Here is a 22,247-nt window from a genome sequence, read left to right on the forward strand (position 1 = left end):
ACTCCTATGGACTCTCTGAAAGCATTTTGTAATTTTTTTTCAATCTTATCACCACTACTATTAGTAATACCAGTTGTTTAAGGTAAGATTTTATTCCTTATTCTAGGGCCAGACATTTTCATGGTGATGCAACACCATCTTAATGTCACTTGCTGAGAAAAAACAAGACAGGATTTGAATGGCTGCACCCATATGTTTTGTTTCTCCTTTTATTAATATATAGTTGAACTGTTGGACTATTATGGTTATGGCTGTCATCTGGCTTGTTTTTTTGTGTTTTTTTGTTTGTTTGGTTTTTTTTTTTTGTAACAGTGGGAGACGGCATTCCTGGGGAAAGAACACGGACTCTGGAGCCAGACTGCCTGGGTCTGGATCCTGATTTACCGGCTGTGTATCATGGGCAAGTTCCTTAACAAAGCTGTGCCTTGGTTCTCCATCTTTAATATGAGGATAATGACAGTACCTACTTCATATGCTTGTTATGAAGGTTAAATGAATTAAAGTTTGTAAGTTGATTAAAACAGTACCTTCCACACAATAAGCACTATTTAACTATTTGTTTTTGTTTTTTTTTTAAATCACAGGGTCCACTGACACAAAAACGCTTATTTCAAATATGTATTAGGATAGTACTTTTCAGATACTTGGGAAAAGGGTGTATAAAATATAGTTTTGTCTGAAGGATAAAACAAAATCCTAAATATCCATAAAACTTTTACTAAATGTTTGCATACGTCACCGGTCTGACGGAAAAATGGGTCCACAGTGACTGAGTAAACTGTAAAAAATATACGGCTATAGTAAGTGACAGAGCTAGCCCACTTTATTTTCAGATCCTAATGTTTCAAAGACAAGTTCTTAAATCCTCAATTTTATAACTTCACATTTGTAGAAGACAGATGTTTTAAAATCTGAAGTAAATGAAAAACTTAGAATGTTCCAGAAGTTCTAGAAATATTTTACAAATGGTTTCATTTGACTACTGTTACGACTGTGAAAGGTTATTTCCAATTTATTTATGACACATACAATATGGCAACAACATTTTCAATCTCACAAATGACAAGATGGTGAAATATCAGAATGTACTTGTCTTCATAACCAATGATTCATTCAGACTCATTTCCTGGCCACATTCTGAGTTATTTTATTAGCAGTGATGCTGGGTACAGATTATGCTTATCTAATTCTCTCCCTCAGTCCTCCTAGTGACTAACAAATGTCTCCACGATAATAGGGAAAAGTTTGAGCTAGTTTCCTAAAATAGAAAAATCTCATTCAAAATTATATCTGGAATGAGAATTCTCACTTGTCATCTGGCATTTATATGACTTTCCTTAAAATGTGAAAGAATTCTTCATTACACTGATACCAGAAGCAAGAATGCCTGAGGGTAACTAGCATAATTTCTGTATCATTTTTTCATCTTTAATAGCCTCTGACATTACTTTCTAATTCTGTTGTTAAAAATACTCACTAGTGCTCGCTTCGGCAGCACATATACTAAAATTGGAACGATACAGAGAAGATTAGCATGGGAAAAAAAAAAAAAATACTCACTAAAGTATGGGACACTGGGGGATGGGAGAAATAGCTGTCTGCCAGAAAAAGAGGAAAAAGGTTTGATGGACAGCTAGCCAGTATCCGTCTTGGTTCATTCATCTTCACTGGTGGGTACCATTCCACTGTGAATATACCACATCTTATTTATCCATTCTCCAATAAATGGATATAGGGTTTTTTCCCAGTTATTTTGCTATTACAATTTTAAAAGGTTGCTAAGATTGTAAAGATATAATTTCTTCAAGGGGTCTATATAGTATTCGCATGGTTTAAGGTATTTACATATGTTTACATAGTATTTATATGGTTTCGTGAAGGTATTTAGCTGGTATATGTCTTTATCTTATAATGCCAGAATATGGCTTCTTAATATAGAGAAAGGTTAAAATGTATAATTCAGAAACCTCATCTGGGCTATATCCATAAGCAGCCACTACTATAGTCTATACCAGTCACCCTCTTCACCTAGAGGGACACATGGTTAGGAAGTCACCTGCCCTTTGGACACACACACTCTTTGCTCAATATTTTACCCTCAAAGTTTCGCTCATACTTCCTTAGAACTATCCTCGAGGAAGTTAGAAATCACCTACTTCTCATTTTTAAAATGGTTTATGGCTTTAGTTTTAGAGATAAACAAATCACATGAAAAATAGTTTTATAAGGTATTTTGCAAATACTACACACATTGCAGGGTTGTTTCCTAAAGAACAGAAAGCCTAAATCCTACTTATATAGCATAACTATTTCCACTTGAAGATACAACACTATACTAAAAATTCTTCAAATATTAACCATAATTAAATATAAGAACAAATGATTCCAAAAATTCAATTAACAAATGCCACATTTAACTATTAATACAACTTTAAGAAGCATATACATTATTTACATTTTAAAAATGAGGCTCAGAGAAATTTATACTTCAAGCATTTTCTTTTTCAATGAAGCCTTAAATAACTTAAATCTTACAGAAACAAAAATTCCAAACTAAATGCTTGTCAAAAACAAAACTTCCCAGGAGTTTATTAGTTTGACTATTAAACATCTGAGCATACTAGGAATGGGTTTATAACAAATAATGACTGATGTATAGATTGCCAAATTATTTAAATCTGCTTTAGATAAACTTTACTTTCTTTGTAAAGGAGCACAGAAAAGAATGACTAAATCCAATACATTTTTAAAATGGGGGAAAAAAATCCACAAATGTAATTTTAGCCATTCATGTACTTCTTCCTCAACAAACCATGTAGCAATACTATATTAACAAGTATTAAAATTTGCTTAATTGCTTTTTCCTACGTTTTAATAAACATGCAACTTCCTAAAGTAGGAAGAGAGTCCAATCATGAAAAGAAATAATTTGTAAATGTATATTTAAAATGAGTATAGTGGTAGTCAATCACATACAGCATATACCCCAAACTACAAGAGAGCATCAGATCAATACAGATATTTGCAGTTTAATATAATTTATACTGGCATAAGCATTTTGCCCCTACTCTCAGAGCCTAAGTAGCTCTATCAAGCACTTATACTCAATCACCATTTAAGTATGTCTACCAAAATCAGAGATCATAGTTTTAGTGACATTTCTTATTTGCTGTTAACTTGCCAGAAAGTTATCTATTAATCACAGAGATGCAATCATAGAATTTAGTACAACAAACCTCTCTCTTTCCCAAATAGAATACTCTACTGATAAAACTGTTGTCCTAAATATGAAGTTAATTAGTTCCTAAAATCTAATTCTTTGAGATTTTCAAGCTATGAAGGAAAGGTATTAAATTTCCAAAATATTTTTCTGCTAAGGATTTCTGCAGAAATTACCTTAGTAATCTGAAGGTTAGTTAAGCCTCTCATTAACAATATTCTCTATATTCTCTGTAAGCAGAGGATACTGAAAACAAGATACTACACTAAAATTAATAAGCAAAAACATGGCCCCACAGTATTAAAGAAGATTAAATCAAATGGGAATTCGCCTATACTTCTACTGAAGCATAATCTTTCTGTAAACCTACTTGGCAATATCTGTTAAGAAACTTAAATTTTATATCTTTTAAACTAGTACATAATGAAATAAGAGATATGGGCAAAACTTCATTATTACAGGATATTCATTCCAAGGTATAATAAACTCAGATTGGAAACTATTTAAATGTCTAACAGCAACAAAAAGGAATGGTTAAGTAAATTATGTTTTAGCTACTGAAGTCATGATTGTGAAAATTTTTCAGTGGCATAGGAAAATGCCCAAATATGTTAAGGAAAAAAGTAAGCTGTAGAAACTCCACAATATAATCAAAATTATTTTAATCTCTCTCTCTCTCTCTCTCTCTCTTTGGAATTAGGAGCTGTTTTACTTTTTTGTTTTTTTTTAACATTTCATGAATTTCCTATAATGAGCACGCACGCAAGCAGTGGTCACTTTTCACATTAGGCTACCATGTTGGGTAGCATATCCCTGCTGATGAGTTGTATCTGTTTTTAAATTTTTTTAAATGTCTGTGTGCTAACTAAACTATTCCCTTCCCAGTGCCAAAGGGCCTTACAGCAGAACTTCCCAACCAGTGTACTCCAATGCTTAGAAGCAGTTTCCCAGGCCTATATTGTAGAGGATGCTTTCAGTGCAGGACTTAACAACCACAACATAATAACTTGTTTACATGTCTATCTTTTTAATCACAGAGCAGCTTCCTGACAAGGGGGTCCATATCTTATTCCAGAGCCCAATGTAAAATCTGACAGAAAGTAGGACCTCAAAAATGGATTATATTTATATGCATTAAATGAGTAAAGTTTACATAAAATAAAGATAATATATAGCAACAAGCTGAATGGGGAAAAAAAAAAAAGAAAGATAATAGAAAAGAAAATGATGATTTTAAAACTTTGTTGGGGAACTACTCCTATTTACTTACTTCCCCAGTTTTCTCATTTGAGACAGTAAATGCACATAGCACTATTTCACACCAAATAGACAAATGGGCATAAACTCAAATACAGATATGTCTGTTTTCTTGTAAAGAAATGTTATTACCAGATAATATAATGGAGATATTTTCAAAAGCCACTTATTTTATAACATGAATAAAATCTTGTTTATTCTCAATCAGAGAACGGATTGTATTTGTAAGTTAAAAACAATTCTCTCCCTACTCTTTGGGTTGACAGGAATCACCAAAATAAAAATCAAGCTTAAATTTCAGTTCTTCCTAACTACCAATTAAATAACGCAGACCCCTCCAAGCAGACATACACAATGCCAAGCATGTGTACGGGCTACGGAGACACAGGTACAGACGCATATGTGGTTTCACTATTTTGTCTGAAGCACTACGATTATCTAGAGTATCACAGAATCATCTTGTTAAATGTACATATAAATAAGTTTTCCAAAAATAAGTTTATTTGGGGTTATCAATGATACTATTAATATATCAGCAACCAATGTTAATAGTGGACTCAATTTCATTAGTAAGCACTTTACAGACTATAAAATTTCACAGAATTTTATAGCTAGAAGGAAACTTGGAAATAATAGAATTCAACCTGGTCAATTCATCATTTGATGAAACAGAACACTGAGACCCCAAGAGGTTAAGTAATTTGTCAAAAGTTACATAAATATTGGTGAACCAAACTATTTATTAGGATCCAAATCGAAATAGGGCAGACCGGTAAAACAGCATTACTCCAATGGGTCAAGACTAAATGGAAAAACAACTCATAAAATATGCTGAAATGGTTTGTTTATGGCAGCTCGGAAATGGTTTTTCACATGTGTAAAAGACATAGTCTCCACGTGTCAGCCAGGGTGAAGGTACCCTCATATCGGACAAGAATTACTCACTTACTCATTAGTTTTCAACCAATGTAGATTGTCATAGTCTGATATTCCCAGGTTAGCGAGGGCATCCTGATACATAAGGTAAGCTCTATCCTAAAAGAACCTGTGCCCCACGAGTAGGAAGAAAATTGGAAGCTTAAAGGGAGTAACATCAAATGTACCTAGAATTGTTCAATCTTCGAGATGAGGTTTTCTTTTCCTTTCCCTTCTCCCAACCCCAAATCTATAAAACCTTTTGCTGAAAGAGGGCTTAAAACAGAAACTCAATATACAAAATGTCAAATACTGTATAGTATACAGAGCTGCTCTGTTTGGGGAGAAAAAGCTGGGGAGTTTGTCCAGAAACCTACTCCATCCTGCTAATTCCTTAGAAACGCTAACAGTCTGTTAAGGACTTTAAAAATCACAGATCTAGTTCAACCAATTTATTTTACAAATACAGACACTGAGGCCCACAGAGACTTGCTGATGGTCTCATGGCTAATTAGTGACACAACTTGGACTAGAACCTAAGTTTCCAGTCTCCTGATCTTGGAACTCTTCCACCACACCACTAATAAATTGTTTCAGCAACCTGAGGATAATAGCTAACGTGTAACATACCATTCTTTTTTTCTTTTATAGTTTATATTTATGAGACACATAATATATGTTCACTAAAGACAAATGAGAAAATAAGTCTAAGCCAAAATAAAATAATTTAACTTATTTGCCATTCCTCATTTGCCATAAAAATTTTTTATGTTACTATTTTGAGATATATAGATGTATCTCCTCCCAGACTTTTTCCATATGTGAATATATACAAATATACACTTTAGAAAAATCCTCTTCTAACTTATTTATTTTTATTTAATAGTTTCAGTGTCTTCCCACGTCAATAATATATACCTAAAATCTTTTTTAAAGACTACATGGTATTTCATTACAAAACAAATCACATTTTATTTTACCCTTCTCTTTGTAATTAGGTATGTACACTGTTCATTACCTTATTCTGTTGTTGTTGTTACTAAAATAAGCTTTGGATTCATTAGTTTTATACTACTACTACTGTTATTACTACTGCAACCACCTTGTAGACCAGAATCTGTGAAAAACCATGAGAATTACACTAGGAAAAATTCCTACTGCTGGCGCAAATACTTTTTGTTTTTAGTTGTAGACACAAAATTTCAAAGTACCATCCATAAAAACCAGGGAACTAAATTACAAAACCAATAGCAGCATGTGAGACTGTTCTATCCATATTCCAGCAAACACTAGATGGCTATTTTTTAATCTCTGCAAATATGCTAAGATGAAAAATGGTTCTTTACGCTTTTTTTTTGTTTCATTCATTACTAGAGAAGCTAAACATCTTTGCATGTAACATCCTAAGAGTCCTATAATATAAATAACATAGAAAAGAATATACAGTATAGACAGTCTCCAGCTTCCTTAAGCCTAAATTACAAAACACGTGGTGTCCCTAGAGGTCAGAACACAGCTCCCGTACAAAATTATAAATGAGGGTTAACAGAAAAGTTATAAACATGGTAGTAGAAACCAAAGCAAAAATCCCAGGGAACTGGGATGGGAGTTTAAAAAATACACAGAACCCAGAGGTTGTCAGCTGGGGTGGCAGACCCCAGGCCTTGGAGAGGAGATAACAAGCCCCCCAAGGGAGCAAGATCAAACTGTCTTACACTTTGATCAGTCTCGGCGCTGGTACAGACCCTAACTTCGGGTGGAAACATCAGAGTGGATCTAGCTTTGAGATGCTCAGTTCTGCAAAGGCAAATGACACGAAGCTAAGCTAAAGGCATCCACAGTTTCCTGGGTGGCGACAGGGCTTAGAGAAGGCACAAGGCTGCCCCACCCAATCTCTAATGTGGGAATGAATGCACAGTTCACTTATGCTTTCAAATGACATCATGGTTTCTAGGTCAAATTCAATTGTGTCTTATTTATTTCAAAAACTCAGCTAAGTAAAAATATTCTGAATGTAGGAGCTATTTGTTCATTGAAAAGTTATGGTTAAATATCAAAAATTATTTTAGACAATTTTAGAGGTACCGGTGGGATTACTATTTAAAGGAACCCTGAGGTAAAGCCTTTTGGAAAGCAATAAATTATTTTAATCATTCCATAACTTATGTCCTATAAATTCAATTGCCTTTCAACATAAGGTATTTCTGTAAATTATATTAAAAAACAGATCATTAACAGAAAATATTTTTACATAGAAAAAATGATTTAGTTGGCTAAAACATAAAAATGACCCAACAATATCAGAGAAGCAAAGATTTACCAATCAGAAACCTCTAAAACCATTTACAAAGGCAAACTATGATGATTTTTAAATAAGCATAAACAAGCTACATATTATACAAAGAGGATCTTAAAAGTGCTATAAAGTGCATACAATACTCATAAAAATACAAATCCAATATACCATAAATTTTGCTAAAACTGATTAAGCCGGAAATAAGAAACATGAATCACTCAGATCAGCCTGAACAGCCAAAAGGGAATCACATGTTACAAGAAGGGCAGTAACCTGCTTTTCTGCTAGCAAAAAAGGGGGAGGAGGAGGGGGAGAGGGAGAGGGAGAGGGACAGGGAGAGGGAGAGGGAGAGGGAGAGGGAGAGGGAGAGGGAGAGGGAGGGGAAGGGGGGAAGGGGAGGAGGAGGGGGGAGGAGGGAGGAAGGGGGAGGGGGAGGGGGCAGTAACACTGCTTTGCTTTGGTAATAGTGCAGGTGTTCATGGCTGCATTCAACAGTACATGACATTTCTTTAAATACTAGCTGGCTAGATGGACCAAAATCAGCTGCTGGATCTCTGTTGATGACATTATTGTCATTGCTGAAGTTTGGTATATGGAGAGAAGTGGTGTTAGTAGGAAAGGACATAAGTTGAGTCTCTGATATAGGCTGAAGCACCTGTAAGGTCCTAGTGGAGAGACTCTGTAGTTATACAAATGAGTCTAAGCCTGGCAGAATGATCTGGAGATCTGAGAATCAGCCTATAGTCTGCTACGTACAGCCATGGAGTGGATAAAAACATCCACAGAAAGTGTATAGAGAACATGGAAAAACTGGGGATAATTCTTCTCATGAAATTAGGTAAATATTTAATTCAAATTTTGCTTAAATAATTATAATTTCCACAAGAAAAAACATTTCTATGAGTCCATCATCTTATAAACTAGTCTTATTTTTTGCAAATTGATTTTCCCATAGTCATTTTAACAATCCTAAAGTGGCAATTCCACTCACTCTATGGATTTTCTATCTTTAAAAATCTTTATATTCAAATAGATATTGGCAATGCAGAAAATATTTAATATTATTAAATATTTAATATTTTGTTCTTAGGAACTTTTAAAAGTTCTAAGATTTCTAAAAAATGAAGGCCTAGGATTGATGCTAATTTATTTTGTTTCCTCAAACAGAGGCTATTCAAAGAAACTAAAAACTAGATATTATTATTCCTGTTTTATGGATTTTTAACACTGCACTCAAAAAGGAATTAGGTAACTTGGTCCTAGTTCACATGGCTAGTGAGCGATGGGCAAAAAATCTGAACACTTTATAAAAAAGGAAATCCAGGCCAGGCGTGGTGGCTCACACCTGTAATCCTAGCACTCTGGGAGGCCGAGGCGGGAGGATCGCTCAAGCTCAGGAGTTCGAGACCAGCCTGAGCAAGAGCAAGACCTCGTCTCTACTAAAAATAGAAAGAAATTATCTTGACAACTAAAAATATAGAGAAAAAGTTAGCCGGACATGGTGGCGCATGCCTGTAGTCCCAGCTACCCGGGAGGCTAAGGCAGGAGGATTGCTTAAGCCCAGGAGTTTGAGGTTGCTGTGAGCTAGGCTGATGCCACCGGCACTCTAGCCCAGGTAACAGAGCGAGACTCTGTCTCAAAAAAAAAAAAAAAAAAAAAAGGAAATCCAAATGGCCAGTAAGTATAAGAAAAGATGCTCAATGTCATCAGTTATCAAGCAAATGCAAATTAAAACCACAATGAGCTACTACTACCACATATACCAAAATCACTAAAAAATTTTTCAGCTGGTAAGCAATTTTTGGCAAGGATGCAAAGTAACAAAAATTCTCAAATATTTAGATGAGTATAACCACTTTGAAAAACTGCTTGGCAATATCTATTAAAGTTTGGCCCTAAAATATGCACATCCCGTATCTCAATAACTCCACTCCTAGATAGATACTCAACACAAATACATACATAGGAAGCCATGTGCAAGAATGTTCACAGCAGCATTATTTGTAACAGCCAAAAGTTGGAAACAACCCAGATGGTCATCAAGAGTAGAATGGACAAACTGTGGAATATTCATACAATGAACTATCATAAATAAATTTGTAAAAATTTGACAGCTGATGCAACAATGTGGACGAATTTCAAAGACAATGCTGAGTGAAAAAAAGTCAAACACAAAAGGGTGCGTACACTGTAATAATATTCATACTAAAGTTCGAAACAGGCAGAACCAACATACGGTGATGGAAGTCGAGAGAGTGATTATCTTTGGAGGAGAAAACAGCAGAGACTTCGGAGGTGCTATTCATGTTCTGTATATCGAGCTGGACCTTGACGACAGTGTTCTCTTTGCAAAATTCACCAAGGTATGCATGCATGATTTATGCACTTAATGCACTGCTCTATTTCTATTTAAAACATATACAAAAACAAACATGAACCTGATTGTCACTACCACGCTAAGAACCCGACAACAGGCTTCCCATCACACTGGGAAGGACACCCAAAACCCTTCTCTTCCAGACCCCCACAACCTGGTCCTAAGACTGACTCTGACCTAAGGCCACACCGATCTCGGGCTGCCTCAGCTCAGGGCACCAAGCTCTGTGCACCTGAGGGGCTTTACCTTTCCAATCCCCTGGCCGTGGAATGCAGATATTTTTATGGCTTGCTTCCTCAATTTGTTCGGACTCTGCTTCCACCTCACCTCTTCAGAGAAGTGCGTGGGTTCCTGACCACTTTACCTAAAGTCACCTCCCCACCACTGCATCTGCTTTGCCTTTCCCCACGGCACTTACACAATCTGAAATCTCACATATTTATTTATTACCTGTTTTCATCGTCTGTGCTGCCTCGCCCAGTGCTGCAATTGAAATGGAAGGGCCACAAGAGCAGGGACTTTGTTTTGTTCAAGCCAGAACAGAAAGCAGCACCAAAGTGAGTATTTTAAAAATTGTACTGAATGAATAGAAAAATCAATGTTTTCTTTTCCTGTAAAGGAAATTCTATATTTGTAATTTTGTATTGATTTCTGTGTTCATTTGTTTAATATCTGTCTCCCCCACTAGAACTATACTCTTCAGAAAGGCAGCCATACATGCTCACCGTTTCAGGACCTATCACCCTAGCACAGTAGCCAGGCCAAAACCAGGTGCTGAATGAATAACTGTAGACACAAAAGATATACATCAATGTGCCACTGAAACTTTATTTTTTCTAAGCTCACTACACATATACATTGTAACACCCAAGATAGGATCTAAACGTTAGGATTACTGCCTGAATTAAGTTCCTTTGACCTCCAAGCCCTAGAAAGTACATTCTTGCCACCGCTACACTCTTATGCCTAGGTCCAGAATCATCAAATTTAACAAAATATGTTGGCTGATCACTATTATTTATGGTAAGCTTAACATCAATTCCCATTCCATCCTGTGCAGATGAAGTTAACACACTATGCCTACTGCTGTCCTTAGAAAGGCCTGCTCACAAGGTGGCCCTGGCTTGGCATTTACAGCTTGGATTTCAAGAGGGTTCCCATATTCCCTAACTGATAAAAAAGGCTCACTGTGCCTAAGCTGTTTGTGCAAACAATGTGGTTGATGCTGAAACCATCTTTCCTTCTGGGAGTCTAGAATGTTTGTATGTGCCAGGCAGAAGGCACCGATGTGACCAGCCCCCAATAAAAAGCTGGTCTCCCGTGCCCCAAGCCACATTTCACATGTATTTTAACAATGTGTTGCTAGAGGAATTAGGCACATCCTATGTGGCTCCACTGGGAAGACTCTTGGAAGCTTGTGGGTGGTTTCCTCTGAACTTTGTCTCATACACCTTTCTTCTTTGCTTTTGTGCCCTTTCACCGTAATAAATCTTAGCGGAGTTCGACTACATGTTGAATCCTGTAAGTCCTTCCAGGAAATAAGTGAACCAAGAGGTGGTTTGGGGGAACCCCAACACATCTCCCAATTTCAAAAGGGATTATAATCAATCACAACTGTAGAAAAACAAAAGAAGAAAACACTGATCTCCACCTTCTGGTGTTCGTGCCTGTATGAAAGCCCTTCCTCTTAAATGTGGCTGGACCTAGTGATTTGCTTCTACTGAATGGAACTTGGCAAAAGTGACAAGATGTAACTTCCAAGATTAGGTTACAAAAAAGACTGCGACCTGTGTCTTGCCAGCACTCTCTCCTGCCTCTTCTCCCTTGTTTCTTATGAAATAAGCTGCCCGCTGGAGAGGCCCACGTGGCAGGAGACTGAGGGCAGCCTCCCATCAATAGCCAGCTCAAGAACTGAGGTCCTCCACCAAACGGCACACGTGAGCACCCGAATCCTGCCAGCATCCTCTCAGTGAGCCTGGAAGCAAATCCTTCCCCAGGTGAGCCCTGAGATGACTGGGCTCTAGCTGACCCCTTGATACAGCCTTGAAAGAAAGATGCTCTGAGCCAGAGGACCCAGCTGAGCCACAACTGAGTTTCTGACCACACAGAAACTGAGATAATAAATGTCTTGGGGGTAATCTGCTACTCAGCAATAGATAACTGACACATTCTACCACCTAAAACAAAACATGTGGGCAATATATATGAAACAATGGTTTCCAAACACTGGACATCAGGCAACAAAGGACAGTGATCCCTAAAAAAAACGACATAAGCAAAGTGAGCCCCATGAATGCCCCGGCTCACTGCACAGAAAGTTTCAAGGCTGTGGCGTAGGGAGGGGGACTCAGAGTCCTAGAGAAGAAAGTGGCCCAGAGAGAGAGCGCTGGGAACTTGCAGGGTCCTCCCCACCCCAGTCTTCACCTAAACACTCATGAGCTTATACAAGAAAACTGCCCGAGGCAGGAAAGACCCTCTGAAAGGATCAGAGGGACAAATCCCTGAAACTCACACAGGGTCAGGAATAGAGCCTGTTCCCACCAGTGAGCAGGAAAAACTCACCACACACGAGGCCTCAGGTAAAGTACTCAGAAGGGTACTGTGCCTCAGTAATGTGAAAAAAATCAGTGCCAGATTAAAGCTGATCTGGTCCCATCTAATAAAGCTTAAAAGCAAGACCAAAAACAGAAAAAAAGGAAAGGGATTATACCCCAGAAGAGTTGTAGGACCTGGGAACATGGGAGAGTATGCCGGCCAAGTGGCCCTGAGGGGGTCAGACCGAGGGGGCCTAAGTTATAAAGCTGGATTAAGGTTGAGATGAGGCACTCTTATCCAACACAGGATTTCACACTGAGGCTCAAATACGCTACCCCGATGGCTTTAGAAAGTTTGGCAAAAATGATAGCCATGTTAAATGAAGTAGAGATACCAGAACTGCAGAAGATACTATAAATCTGGGCTTCTTATGGAGCAATGAGGATGTCAGGATTACAGAACAGCGAGGGCCAAATGGCAGCACTGAACATTCAGAGTCAAGGCACAATTCAGGAACGAGTATCAAAATCAGAATGGTGGTCAAGCGCAGTGGCTCATGCCTGTAATCCCAGAATTTTGGGAGGCTGAGGAAGAAGGATCGCTTGAGGCCAAGAGTTTTAGACCACCCTGGGCAATATAGCAAGACCCCACTTCTATAATACAAAAAAATTTTTTAAAAATAGTTGGCGTGATGGCATGTGACCTATAATCCCAGCTACTCAGAAGGCTGAGGCAGAAGAATTGCTTGAGCCCAAGAGTTCAAGGTTGCAGTGAGCTATAATCACAGGATTGCACTCCATCGTGGCAATAGAGCGAGACACTGTCTCTTTAAAAAAAAATCAGAATGGCATCAAGAGGCCTAGAATCTGTAGAGACCAGTAACAAAACATGTTGTTCCTAGGGGCAGCCAATCGTTGGCTCTCACCTGACCCTGGGAAAGGTGGAGCAATGTCCCAGGAGAGGCAAAGCTCATTAAGTCAAGGGAAACTGTCCAGAGGGGAGGGGCAGTTGGAGCTACTGGCTGCTAGCAGATGGGTGAGATGGCCTTGCAAAGGGGTCTGGATGAAGGAGTGAGGACCACATGGCAAGTACAGGGATGCTTTCTAGCAAGAGGAAAAAGGAAACGGGGCGGGCAGGGGGAGAGACACAGACAGACATACCCTACCTTCTGCTTTCTGTTTCCTTACCTTTCTGCCTAGCCTGGTCTCTCTCCCCCCGACTCTTATCCCTCTTGTCTTCTTATCACTCACTGTTCCTATTATTCCCTTTCAGTCCACATTTTCCCTGCTACTCCCAAACTGGCCATCCATTTGAAGTATGCTTTTTTAATACATATATTTGAACACAGTTTTATGGTTTCTATTTCAAAACCTGATGAGTTAAACACTATCTTCTTCAACTAAGAGTCAGAATCACATGAAAGCAATACATACTGTATTTAGGGGGGAATTCTAAGGCATTTTCTTGATAAAATTACTGAATTTTATAGCTCTACATTTGCTTATATATGACTACCCTTAAACAAAACTAAATGGAACCTACTGTATAGTTTGTATCAAATAAAAGATTTTCCCACTCATCCTCTAAAGTGAAAGTCACTACGAATGGTACCTTACATCAGCAACTTTCCCTGTCAATCATGAATTAACATGGTACAACACAGCAGTTAAAATTTCATTTCTCAAATATACAGTAGTATATAAAACATATCCTGCTTTTCTAAGCGTCATTTTTTGTTAGAACTAGAATTATAATAAGCAGCCCTGAAAATCAACTAATCAGTTTACAACATAAGAAAACTAAAACCCACAGAATTCCCAGACTTGCTCAGAATCACACAACCAAGCAGTGGCAAAACTACAGTGTGCAGTTGTCCCTCCTCTCAACTCAACTGTTTTCCCCAAAGCTGGGGAGGAGGTAACTTTCAAAAGTTAATATTTCAAAGTGCTTTTCTCCTTGCAATCAAGCCAAACTTACCACCAAGAAGCCAAGATAGATCATTCATCCACATACCGTTTAGACTGTTCCTTGGAAATCTGCCTTTTCTTTCAGAGATTTCCATTTTCTTTCTTTACCATTTCAACCTGATTTCACCCATCAACAGAGCTCCCAGGAAGAACACCTAGGCCAAACACCTACAAGGTCCTCTAAGTTACAGATCCAGGGGCAGGTGGCTTGCTATTAACCATCAACACAGAACTAGATATTAAAGCAAATTGCTTACAATTCAAATGTAACCACTTTTCAGCTAAAAGCAATTATATATATTGTTAAACGACATTACAGGTGCTACTTTTTGAAACTGTAACACTGAACTGTGCTCACCAGGATTCACTGTTTATAATGATACTGTTTAGATAACATGATTACCAACTCAATACATTTACACATATATAATAGAATATTAGCATTTCTAATATATAATGTGTAAATATACTGCAGGAACAGCACAGAGGAAGAGCCCCAACTCATCAACGTTACAAAAGGCATCAAAAACTCACAGCCACTGATAGTTATCGGGAAACCTAATTTGCCCTGTTTTTCTACGTTTCTTAGCCTGCTCTTCAACATTTTATAGTTCTTCAATACTGTGTATCTATCATCCTAGACATTCCCTCATCTTTTCCTCCTTTCCTGCTCTTATTATCCTTTTTCTGGGGTCTGCCTCCTGGGTGTGCATCCTGCTCTGCAGCCTCTTAGCTGTGCAGCCCTGGACAAGTGAGTCAACCCCTTGTTTCAGTAGTTTCTTCATCTGTAAAAACGGGAATGTGAAAATCAGATCATCTCCATAGGGTTGTTACAAGTTACAAGAATTAAAGGAGTTTAAATATGTAAAGTGACTCGTAGCAAGGACTCCCTAAATGGTACCTATTTTTAATTTCCTTGTGGCATTTTTCACCATTTTAGAGGCCGGTGTGATGGGGTTAATCATAGGGCATAGAAAGGTGGGGTCCTCCCCCCACCCTCTTCAGGCCAATAGTTCTGCTATCTAGAATTCTGAATCTTCAGGTCTCAAATACTACTGGTGAAACACAGAAGTGTTCTGGCTGGGTTTCTCTAACAATGATTAATAGGCCTCTGTCCTTTAATTCCCTTGCTCTCACCTGCAGACTCTACCTGTGGAAAATCAGCCATCTGTGTCTTTTGGCAACGTCAGTTGCACCCCTGCACGTGTAAGCGTTTGTGCTAATCCACGTTCTCCTTGCCCACCAGCAAGTTTCTCCCGTGCCACTTCCAGCTGATGTCTCCTACCCAGCTCCAGCATAAAGCATTGGTGTGGAATAACCAGTGAGCGAGAGGAGAGAGAAACACTAACAAAGCACACCCACCAAGCCACAGAGACGTCCTGGAGGTCAAGCCAAGAAAAAAGCCAATTTAAAGGATTATTCTTAGCAAGGCACAACCCTCAGACTCCTTAGCCTGAACTCCTAATTCTCTGATTGAAATAATAAGAATTAAAGACGGTTTAGGTTTTCCCCTTCTATGTTAATAACGAGATATAAAACATGAAAAATTGAGGTGTTTTTCTTTCTGATCAGGGATTCTGGATTAATTTGAGCTCCCATCCAGTGGTTGAAAACAGAGGAGGAACACTTAGTCATTTTGAATTTTTCTTCAAATAAAATTATTAAATAAGTGTCAACACCACTATACTTTGCATTCACCTTGAGGTTTAAAGGAAGATACAATGTAACATTTAAAGAAAAACAGTTACATTAAGTACCTCTGAAAAAGAAAACCCTTTAACTCTCTTTCATTGTTTAAGGCAGAGCTTTAACGTGCAGGACAATCACCTGAGGAGCTTGTTAAAATGCAAATTCAGGTTCCCTAAATCTAGGCTGGGAGCTGAGCTTCCAGGGACACAGGTACTGCTGGCCCGTGGACCACACTTAGAATAGCAAGAATTTAACGACACCAATTGGACATCAGACTGAGGTGGGGGGTGGGGGAGGGGATGGGGGTGTGCCTACACAATGAGTGCATTGCGCACCGTTTGGGGAGTGGTAACACTTGAAGGTGCTGACTCGGGAAAGGGGGGGTGGGGAAAAAAATATGAAACTGTTGTTTTTAACTTGCACTGTTCACTTAATAATTTATCATGAATATTTCCCATATTAAAAAAAAAGTTAAATAGAACGACTAGTAGCATAATACTAGTATGGTCATTATGAATAAATTAAATAAAATCTTTGACATATGTTCCCTTTAAAAAAAAAAAAGAATTTAAAGTAACTCAAGTGTCACAAGGCCTATTTCCAATTTCCTACCTTATCAACTTAAAGTCTCCTTTTGCCGGTGTTAGAAGCGGCTGCAATTTAACAGCTCTAAGGAACAAACTAAGCCCTAGGCTACCAACTGTTTCTTAACAAAGGAGGAGGAAGGGGAGGAGGGAGAGAAGAAGGCACTTCTAGGAGGAAGCAATAAAAAAAAAAAAAAAGAAAAAAAAAAAGGTTCTACGCAGCTTCTCTGCCTTCCATTTGGTTTCCCCAGGGAAGAGAGGAAGAGGCGTGCTCTGTCCTCAGTACGGCTATCCATCTCTTGGTAGTTTCCAGCTCAAAGCATCCACTCCAGGATTGCTCTGGCTCCTCCTTCCTGAAATGGACTTATACAAAATCATTAGTTCTGTCAAATAAAATTTCCAATCATTTTACACCTTCTTTCAATGAAAAAAGTGCACCTTCTTTAATGGTGGGGTTATTTCTCCCTTCGAAACATTTTACAACAAATCTGAACAGAACACTTCTCTGAGAAGGGGACATGTGAGTAAAAACCTAAAGAGAGTGAAGAAACAAGTGCAGAGATGTGAAATAAAGCATTTCAGGAAGAGGGAACAGCCAGTGCAAAGGCCCTGAGAATGAAACAGCAAGGAGGCTGGTTTGAAGAGAATGCATAGGAAAAAAGCAAGTGAAAACAAGGTAATGAGATAATGACAGAAGGGAAGTAATCTTGTAAGGCCCTTGGCTTTCATGCTAGGTGACACGGGCAGTCTTTGGGGAGGCTCTGAGTAGAATACCATATTCCGATGTTTACAAAAGGATCACACTGGCTGCTGAGCTGAACACAGACCGCAGGCTGTACACAAATATATACAAAGAATGATAATGCCAGATCTCCTACGAGGGATGTTCCCGGCATTCCTTTTGAGTTCTCTACATATGTAGCTATGCAGTAACAATTGCCATTGGATTTGAAGGAAAACCGAGAAATGGGATGATGGGATATGTCATATGTGTGAAATGCACTTCTTGTCTCTGGCTCCACTATTACCAAACATTCAGACCCTAATTCTGAACACCGGTTGGAACATTTCAAATTTATGACACACCAAGGTGAGGGAAAAAAAAAAAAGAAACACAGACAGGGCGCTCTCTTCCTAATGGTGGTAAGAGAATTGACAGTACTATAATCCATAAAATTTTTTAATTCACTCATTTCTCATAAAACCCAAGAACAATGTCCTCTCTAAGATTTTCTGAATTGATACAGAAATACATTTTTTAACTTAAAAATATTAATCACTCTGACCCAGTAATTTCAGTTCTGAAACTGTGAAAATAATCCTCAACAGGAAACGGTTAAAACCACAAAGATATTCATCATACTTTATTTATAACAGCAAAAAACTGGAAGCAATTTAAATATTCAAATGTTTTACATAGACATATTTATATATTCTTTCTAGCTAGAATACTATGCAGCCATTGCAAATGATGTCACAAAATGAAAAAAATGTACATAATAGGATTCCAACTTGTAAAACACACACACGTAACACTAGATGGACTGGGAAAAAACTGGCAGCACACATATCAAAATATTAATAGGAGTTGAATTTGAATGGTGATACTATGCAGATCAATTTTAAGTTATATTTTCCAAGTTTTATAAGGGACCGTGCATTTTATTTACAACTTTAAAAATTAAATTAATGGAACCCTTTACTACCATCTTTTTATTTGCAATGTAAATCTCATTGGTAACATCACCTAGAATGTTATACCAACCTAGCATACATGAATAATATTAAATAATTGTAAGCATGTATTAAGTACTCAATGTGCCGAGCTCTATGTCCAGTGCTGCACCCAGGTCATCTCATGTTAACCTTCGCAACAATCCCTGACGTGGTACTACCAGAGATGAGGAGGCAGCGGCAGGTAAGTGATGCTGCGGTCATATCGTTGCCGCAGAGCCAGGAACAGCTCCAAACCTTGATCCACACTTGGGCACTAAAATCTGCACTCAACTCCAACACTATACTGCCTTCTCGCAACAGCGTAGAAGGATTTAATAAAGAAAACAACCTTGATCAGAATTCTCAGGATGCCACCTGAGAAACGTGGTGGCTCCCTGCCACGTCCCATCACATCATTCCTGTTGTCTGTCTCCTTCTCCAGACAGCCTCTTTCTGTCACCCTGTCTTTTCATTGACTTTTCTTTCTCTCCCATGCTTCTTCCTGACCTATATGAAAACTTTCCAAAGGCATCCAGCAGCATCCTTGGGCACTGCTTAGCTTCAATGGTGAAACTCAAAGAAACCAGCTGCTGCCCTAAGTCTTTCCACAAATCAGAAGTTACACACTGGAAGTCTAGAGCCACATCTGGCCAGCACATGTACCTCACATAGATCCCATTATTTTGAAAAACTTGAATAAGTTATCGGCATTTAAAAATTAGGATAAATTCACATAAAAATCCAAATTTTTAGCTTCTCGTGAAAACTAAATGATCTAACAACAGTGGGTCCAACATGGCAACAATCTCCTAAAGCTGACTCTCCAGTTATCCACAGACTCCACCAGCCCCTATTGTCTAACACCTGACTCTCTTCAACTCTTTTCATGCGTCAATTGCTTGGCTCCAAAAGCACTGAGTTTGTGGCCTCCACCAAATACTTTAAGAGTGGCATAAAAGCCACAGGAGATTTTGTCACATGTCACTTTTACTTTATGCTAAGTTCTACAAACTCTATTTCTGAGAGACGCTAGCAACTAAGTGGGCTATTATCATGTCTAAACCACAGGATGGTAGCCACAATCACCCTGGCAAAACCCCAGGCCAAGGCACATCCAAAACCCCCTATCGCTGGCTTACTAGATCAACGCATCCCTGATCCTATCACAACTCAAATATTCCTTTGAGGTTAGCCAGAATGAAGAAGTCTTTAAAAAGTTCTCAGACCTCAAACACTTTTCTGATGAGGAGACCAATGAGTTTAGTAATAGCTGCAAACTAGTTACTAAGCACTAAAAATTTTTCACAACTTTCCGCTTTATTAGGCTGCTGATATTATGAATTTTACATGTTAACATCATCGCAGGATTTATTTTCTTATATTCTCTTAGTAGCCATTCAAGATCCATACTTTTACGGTAATGTAAATCCATTAAGGAGAGAACTAGAAAGTGCACTGAGAGATCAATCTTACACTGGAAGAAATATAGACTAAATGACCTTCTCCAGCTCTGATTTCTCTGCTACATTAGCCTACTGTGCCCAGCCTAAACTATAAAAATATGTCTTCACCATTCCAGTTTAAAGAAATAGCACATAAAGCAAAGTATTGGAGACCCCAAAGTCCCACGTGGAACTAATTGCATGTCTCATAAACTAAGAAGTTGACGTCACATCTACGGAAGAACTAAGAGATGGCAGGGAATGCAGCCAGGGTGGTCAGTACATTTCATTTATCGTTCATTGCTTTCAATATTTTAAATTCACTTTTTCTTCTAAATTTCAAACAATATTAAAAGGACTTATTTTTCATAGGAAGACAACCACAAGATGGTTAATAACCTACAAGGTTAATAATTCATAGTTTCTAAAGGTTCACTGATAACTAGAACAAAAGCTATCATCCTGGTCTCTTTCTCTTCTGTAAGAGAAGCTATTATACTGATATGTACAATATTATTTATGATTTACAAAAGCAGTCGGCACCTGATAATGACAATGTTGATCTATAGTTGAAGAGAGAAGTAAGAGTTTTTGCTTCTTAGGGAAGAATACTCAAAAGCAGATGATATACCTATCATAAAAAATATGCCCAGAAATTTTCTCTATTGCAAGATAACTATTTTTATTTCACTAAAAATGAAAACCTGGCTAAAAAGCAATTCATTCCAAAAATCTCGCCTACCTTCTTATAAACACAATATGAAATGCCTTCAAAACTATACATTTACCTTACGTTACGAACATATTGCTTTAATTTTTGCAAGTTTTAGTTTTGAAGTAATTCATTCTAACTTCCCCTCCCCCATCACTTAAAGCTCTACAAACAGTTCCATCTGTACTGCCTAAGAATTAACTGAATTATTTTAAAGTAACCAAAGAATTGAGATATGTCACATTAAACAAGTATTTCAACAAAAACTAAGTCTAAAAGATTAATTTTTTACCAATACAGGAAGACAGTGCTTTCATATCCAGCATTTTCACTATTTTTTTTTTTTGCTTTATACATTGTAGCAGTGTTTAATTAAAAAGCAAATATGTATATATTTATTAAACTAACCTGACCACTCCAGGCACAATACAGATTGCACAACAAACTCCAGTTGTGGTTGATCATGCAGTCTAAAAACCTGAACTGGGCCATGCCTGCCTAGAGCGCAGTCCGCGTCTCTTCTCTGACTCAGCTTTTGTCAGCACAGCACCGGGCTGCAAGAGCTCTGCAGTGATGTGATCCGCAAATAGGATCCTCCCCTCCCCTTTCCTGTCTAAGCGGCAAGAGCTAACTGGCAGAACTACATCACCTTCCCAAACACCAGTACCTGTAAATCATTAGATCATGAAGGAGAGACTTTTTCATACAAGTCTTATTCAGTATTTAATATTATCTAATTTTTTAAAAGATCATCGCTTTTTCCTTCTTTCTGCGTATCATAGGCTAGTATTTATTCATTCGAGGAAAATACAACTCAGGAAGGTGTTAGATAATAAATCAATCACGCTGGCTATGGTCCACAGTAAACTAATTCTAACACAAGGCTGTGGCATCATCAGTGACCGCTGCACTGACTCAATCCAAAGGGTACCAAAGGATACGTGGTCTTTACTTAACTACTCAGTAGCATCTTGCACTGCTAACAACTCTTTTCAGTACCTGGGTACCACGTTACTACTCTCTTTGTTCTCTCACTACTTCTCTATACCTTTTTTGCAAAAGGCAATATAGCAAAGTGAGCCTAGACCCTAGTAAGACAGCCTCCAGTTCCTCCACTGCTACCTACCAGATATAGGACCAGGAATTAACAGCTTAACCTTTGAGCTCCATATCATTCATTGGTAAAATGCGGATAGCAGCACCCAGCCTCATGGGGGTTTTAGTATAAAATAAATTAACATCTGCTTAAAAACAGTGTCTAAGCCTGTAGTCTCAGAGGCTGAAGTGGGAAGATCGTTGGAGCCCAGGATTTCGAGGCCAGCCTGGACAACATAGCAAGACCCTATCTTTAAAAAAATATGGTGTCTAACAGGCACTGAATAGATGATTATCAATATTCTTAAGATTGTCTCCCCTATCTAAATCAGAATTCTATCCTTGACCCTCCCCCCTCATTTCTTATGCTATCTCTAGATAATGTCATCTCAGACCCATGATTTTAAGTATGAATTATTTCTAAACCCCTCTTCAATGCCAC

General features: G+C 38.1%; 1 protein-coding gene and 1 pseudogene across 7 annotated transcripts in view; one reads left to right on the forward strand and one right to left on the reverse strand.

Annotated features, from left to right (window-relative positions):
* Positions 1-22,247, reverse strand: part of ARHGAP21 (Rho GTPase activating protein 21) — a 125,615-nt gene that overhangs the window by 88,419 nt on the left and 14,949 nt on the right. The window lies entirely within an intron of this gene.
* Positions 1,480-1,538, forward strand: LOC138375439 (U6 spliceosomal RNA; annotated as a pseudogene).

Source organism: Eulemur rufifrons, chromosome 25 (genome assembly GCF_041146395.1).
Source record: "Eulemur rufifrons isolate Redbay chromosome 25, OSU_ERuf_1, whole genome shotgun sequence".
Taxonomy (NCBI): Eukaryota; Metazoa; Chordata; class Mammalia; order Primates; family Lemuridae; genus Eulemur; species Eulemur rufifrons.